A 6,463-nucleotide genomic window follows, 5' to 3' on the forward strand; every position below is an offset into this window, starting at 1 on the left:
CCAAATAAAATCCAAGTAAGTTTTCAAATACTATGCACCTTAGTTTTAAGGTACAAACCAGCATATTCTACAGCAAAGTGAAGCAATTGTAGTTTCTGTTATACATAATACCTATACAATTTTAAAAAATGGATTACAAGTAGCCATAGTTATTTTACCCAGAAACAATAGCTTATATACAGTGTGAGTTTTCAAAAATTGGATACATCAATTATCTTACAGATTGGCTATAGTTATGCAGATGATTTAGTGTATTCCCTACATAAATTCAGATTTGTTTTTATAAGTAAGTGTTTTCTTCCATTGCCAAGTGCAATATTTATGTAGGGGAGGTTTTATATTCATGCATAGGGAAACTGTTGCTTTTAGTCACTATTCTCTTAGATAATATGGGGCTTTCTAATATTAAAGTTCCCCTCCTTCAACACAACCACCAATCACAACTACCTGTTACTACAGTACTGAATGGATTTGTTTGGCAACACACCCTTTAAACTCATCCCTCTAAATTTTCTCAAAATATGTTAATTTGTGCTCTATTAAAACCAAACTATTTAACACACATACACTCTTCTGCTACTAAGGATCACCTCTGCTTTGCTGCTGCTGTTGCCAGTTATTTTCATTGAATGGTCTAGAATAAAATGCCCACCAAAATGTCAGTAACAATCAATCAGAGGTCTGACCTTGGGAATTGATGGTCTGGAAGATGGCCTAGGTTATTGTGGATTTTTATGTGCTTTTTGTATATAAGTCTTGTGTATCTTCCTAGCTAAATAGCACAAGCTCAGATACATATTATAAATTCTTAAAATCCCAGTTCCAGTATTGTAAATTACATGTGAAAAATGTTTATTTCTCAAATACTTGAATACGTTATTTTCCTTCAGTATAATATTTGGCAACTTGCTACAAAGTTGAGAACTTGTTCCTACCTCTCAAACTGGCCTGTTTGGAGCACCCCAAGCCAAAAAGTATATATCTGTGAGGAAAAATTCCCTTATATATTTGATTGCTTTTTATTTTTTAAAATTTCTTGAAACTCTCCATATCCAGGGAACTCTCAGAATACTTCTAAATGAAGGTTGATTCCCTTGGAAGATACACATAAAAGTTTTCCTTTATCTATTCTTCCCAAAGATTCTCATAATAAAAATGCTTTTGAACTCTGAAGAGTTTAATAGCAAATATCCTGTTCTAAGAAGCTCACCTTGAGTGAAGTGGATCTTAAATTTTCCTAGACCTCCAAAAAGGTTCAGTTCAGTTCAGTTCAGTTCGGTCACACAGTTGTGTCCGACTCTTTGCGACCCCATGAACTGCAGCACACCAGGCTTCCCTGTCCATCACCAACTCCTGGAGTCCACCCAAATCCATGTCCTGAGTTGGTGATGCCATCCAACCATCTCATCCTCTGTCATCCCCTTCTCCTCCTGCCCTCAATCTTTCCCAGCATCAGGGTTTTTTCAAATGAGTCAGCTCTTCACATCAGGTGGCCAAAGTATTGGAGTTTCAGCTTCAACATCAGTCTTTTCAGTGAACACCCAGGACTGATCTCCTTCAGAATGGACTGGTTGGATCTCCTTGCAGTCCAAGGGAATCTCAAGAGTCTTCTCCAACATCACAGTTCAAAAACATCAATTCTTCGGCATTCAGTTTTCTTTATAGTCCAACTCTTAACATCCATACATGACCACTGGAAAAACCATAGCCTTGACTAGACAGACCTTTGTTGACAAAGTAATGTCTCTGCTTTTTAATATGTTGTCTAGGTTGGTTATGGTTTCCTCCCAAAGAGTAATGTCTTTTAATTTTATGGCTGCAATCACCATCTGCAGTGATTTTGGAGCCCAGAAAAATAAAGTCAGCTACTGTTTCCACTATTTCCCCATCTATTTGCCATGAAGTGATTGGACCAGAGGCCATGATCTTTGTTTTCTGAATGCTGAGCTTTAAGCCAACTTTTTCACTCTCCTTTTTCACTTTCATCAAGAGGCTTTTTAGTTCTTCACTTTCTGCCATAAGGGTGGTGTCATCTGCATATCTGAGGTTATTGATATTTCTCCCAGCAATCTTGTTTCCAGCCTGTGCTTCCTCCAGCCCAGCATTTCTCATGATATACTCTGCATATAAGTTAAATAAGCAGGGTGACAATATACAGCCTTGACATACTCCTTTTCCTATTTGGAACAAGTCTGTTGTTCCATGTCCCGTGCTAACTGTTGCTTCCTGATCTGCATACAGGTTTCTCAAGAGGAAGGTCAGGTGGTTTGGTATTCCCATCTCTTTCAGAATTTTCCGCAGTTTATTGTGATCCATACAATCAAAGGCGTTGGCATAGTCAATAAAGCAGAAATAGATGTTTTTCTGGAACTCTCTTGCTTTTTCGATGATCCAGTGGATGTTGGCAATTTGATCTCAGGTTCTTCTGCTTTTTCTAAAACCAGCATGAAAATCTGGAAGTTCACAGTTCACATATTGCTGAAGACTGGCTTGGAGAATTTTGAGCATTACTTTACTAGCGTGTGAGGTGAGTGCAATTATGCGGTGGTTTGAGGATTCTTTGGCATGGCCTTTCTTCCAAAAAGGTAAATCACCCAAAAGTGGTTTCTCTCTTTCTGTCCTTTCCCTCCTCCTCTTCCTCCGTTTCTCCCCATTTGTTTATCAATGCCCCTTTTTAAATAAATGGTTTGGATAACTTTCTACTATAAAGAAATGCACACAGAGCAAATCAGTCTGAAATAGTGGAACTACCTGAGTTTGCTCCCCAGTCCCAGTGTGTTTTGCTCTAACAAAATTTCATGATCTTCATCATGTAAAAGAAAAATAATAAACAGAAACTTTAATTAAATAGAGTCTGGAGATCAGAACTAGGGGGGTGTTCTCACACCCTGGGAAGACAGCAGCAGAACCCAAAAGGAAGAAAACTCTTCTCTGTGGACTCTGTTTACTCTTGCTTTTCCCAGTTTCCTTTTCCTCTTTGTAAATGTTCTTCTTCCCATGCTGTGCAGGAACTTGCATGTGGTTCTCCATAGACCCCAAATAGCAATTTTCAGCTGATCCTGAATAAACTTATCTTCACTAGAGAAACAACTGACAACCTATTTGTTTTAGATCAACAATCACTCTGTCAATTTGCTTACCTCTGAAATCAGTGGTTTTAGATTTGTCTGTCACTACTATCATTGTTATTGTCATCAGGGAATGCCATCCTTTCCAAAACAAACACTATCACATTTTGATGGCTAGCTGCTGCTTTCTATAGTGGAAAAATGTGAAGGCTGCCCCTAATTTCATGATTGAGCACTGCTCAGCAAACAGATTTTTCAAAGTGGTCATAAAATTTTACTACACTATCAAATGTATTAAACTAGGTTTAGTGAATATGATTCACAAATCTGTTTTTCCAACAATCTTTATCGTGCAGACTTACAACAGAAACCAAGCCAAATCTAGCTCTTAGCAACTTTCCTATCTTGCATTCAGGTCTTTAATTTAGTTTCAATTGCTAAAATAAAAGGAAAAATAAGATTTTTGACTTTAAAAGTCAAATTTTCAACATGGATATAAAATAATTCAAATTGGCCATGTGGTCACATACTGTGTTCTACACTGTAGTATATGTTGCTCCTTCTATGATCCAAAGATTCATTCTGTAGCATTACTGCATAAAGATTTATTTATTTATTTATATCATAAAATCCACAAAAGTTGAGGGGCCATTTTCCATCCATTATGCCAAAATATTTACACAAATAGGTAAGTGAGTAAATAAGTAAATAGTTCCACTTATGATAGAAACCCTGGTTGTACACAGGGAATATTCACTAGCTCACAGAGCTGAAGTAGGACATAAAATACCAGAAACTCAAAATAAATGATCTAGTGTGGGATTTGTCAAAGGCCACTGTTCCTCATGTTTAGCACGGATGGACTTAATTTAATTCATTAAAAACAAACTTTGCAAACAAAACCATGCATTTCTCCACTTATTATACTTTTAAATATAAACAATAATACATGATTCCTGAAAAATGATCAAATGAGTTTTTATTTTCACCTCATGCTGATCTAAAGTAAAATTTATTTCTCAATTTAAAATCAAACATTTTCCTCAGAATTTAATGACCATAGTGCACAAAAACAGAGTAACATGTAATGACTCTGGTATAATCATTCTTTTGTGGTTCTCTATTTTTATAACTAGTTGTCCACTTTTTTTAAGATCATTTTTATTACTAATTACTAGTTTCTAATAGAATTATAGAATCCAGGGTAATACTTTTTTTTTTTTCCCTGCTGTGAAGAGTATTCTTTTCAACCTTTAAGTTTATAAAAGAGAAAAAGATTATGTATCTAAAAAGATTATATATTTGGTTACTTTCTAAATTATTTATATATGTCCCAACTATTTCAAAATTTTATGGTAGAAATGAATGCTTAGTTCAGCACCTTTCTCCTTATTCTCCTGGAAAATACAAAAAAATGACAAAGGGAAAAAGAAAAACAACAACCAAAAAATTAAAACACTCTGGGAAATCAATTTTAAAAACCATAAAAAAATAAACCTTCAGATTCCAAAATAAGCACAAGAGAAATGAGATCTGCCACAAGTCTTGGGGAAAGAAGTGGAATTGAGAAGGAGGGAGAGGAGTGACAGAGCCCAGTTGAATAACAACTTACAAAGTACCAAGAAATAAATATTAATAACTTCTGAAGACGAGGATTTCAGTGCAAAACTGGTCTGTGATTTGCAATAATGAATGTAAAAACCAGTATGGGGAAGGCTGATGCCAGAAGCAGTTTTGTACCTCATTTACTGCTAAAGCAGGAGCCTTTCCAAAGAATCAGACAATATAAATCTACTTCAAGCAAGGAAGTATTTAGCAAACAAAGCCACACATAGATTTAAACAAAGAAACCTCTTGAATATCACTAGCTTCTGAAAATTCTTATTTAATTATGTCCAAGGGGAAAATGTAATGTGGATATAATCAACAAAAGTACTTTGAGTAAAACCATGAATGTGAAGGAGTATCAAATCTTACCATCAGATGAAGAGTATTTACTAAAGACCTGTTGCCAAGCAACAAGTGAAAATAATCAAACATTTACAATTAAGTAACCAAACCAAATAAAACTCAATAAAGCCTTCATTCATGTAACAAAGGACCATGATTCAGAAACATCATATTCAAAGAAGGGAGCATTATAATAAGAATAAATGCAGACATGGATGAAATATATTAATCAATCACTAAAGGGGGAAGGAGGAAATCAATAACATAAACTCTGAACTGGATAGAGCATAAGACAGAAAAAACAATACAAGAAACATATGGAAAGCCATAACTATAAATATCTACATAAACCAAAAATAAAGACCAAAACCAAATAAGAAACTATCCAACTCAATAAGATTAAAACTATATATAACATAATAATTTAAACAAGTATAATAAAAAAAGAACACTAATATACATTATAAAAAATAAAAAATACTATATGCAAACAAAAGCTGACCTGTGAAAGAGATTTACATAAGTATTACACACATATATATAATATACAATAATATAATAATAATGTGATCATCCATTACCCACCCTTAAGAAAAATGTGGAGTAAGCCCAAGAGCACTTGAACACAAGAATGATTTGGGAGGAAAATCACAGATGAGAAAACATTTTAAATCTTTTTTCTCAACTCTGCAAATGCACTTCTTCCTGAATATCTAGGGCAATAATTTATCAAAATACACTACACAGAAGATGGAAGAGATAAACACATGAATATTTGTATCAGAATTGAAGAATATTGTCAAAGAGTATACACTCCTCCCAACTCATCAGGCCCAGGCAGAGTCACAGAATGATACTATATATCCTTTTTAGTTGCATAATTATAATACTATTTAACTAGTAAGAACATATAAGAATTAAAAAAAAAAAAAAGCATTTCCATAGTATTTGTAAGAAAAAAAATCTTCATAAACCTTCGCTTTTATTCCTGAAGACATCTAGTAGCATATTAAAACTATAATTTATTGTGACGTATGTGGATTAGTCCTGGAATGAAAGCATGGTTCAAAACTAGGATATGTATTATTATATTGTATCATTATGGCAGATGAATGGAGACAAATTATATAATCATTCTCAAAGATGCCTTTAAACACAAAGTGTTGAGTTGACAAACGAACTATACAAATTATACCAAGTTTTCTGATATTTCAAAGGTTACAAGCAATGCTATGACATAAGAGTTTAAAACATGCCCATTTTGGAGAAATCAGAGATTATTGGACACCGTTCCATAAAATGCACCCCTTCCCCTTTTCTTGCTTCCATGAGGATGCATCTTTATTTCAGATTTAACAGACAAAATTTTATTAAGCAATATATGTGGAGACATCAACCACACAAAGGAGCCATTTCCATTTATGGAATTCTTCATTTTATATTCT

This window comes from Bos indicus x Bos taurus, chromosome 1, assembly GCF_003369695.1.
Source record: "Bos indicus x Bos taurus breed Angus x Brahman F1 hybrid chromosome 1, Bos_hybrid_MaternalHap_v2.0, whole genome shotgun sequence".
In the NCBI taxonomy this organism is placed as follows: domain Eukaryota; kingdom Metazoa; phylum Chordata; class Mammalia; order Artiodactyla; family Bovidae; genus Bos; species Bos indicus x Bos taurus.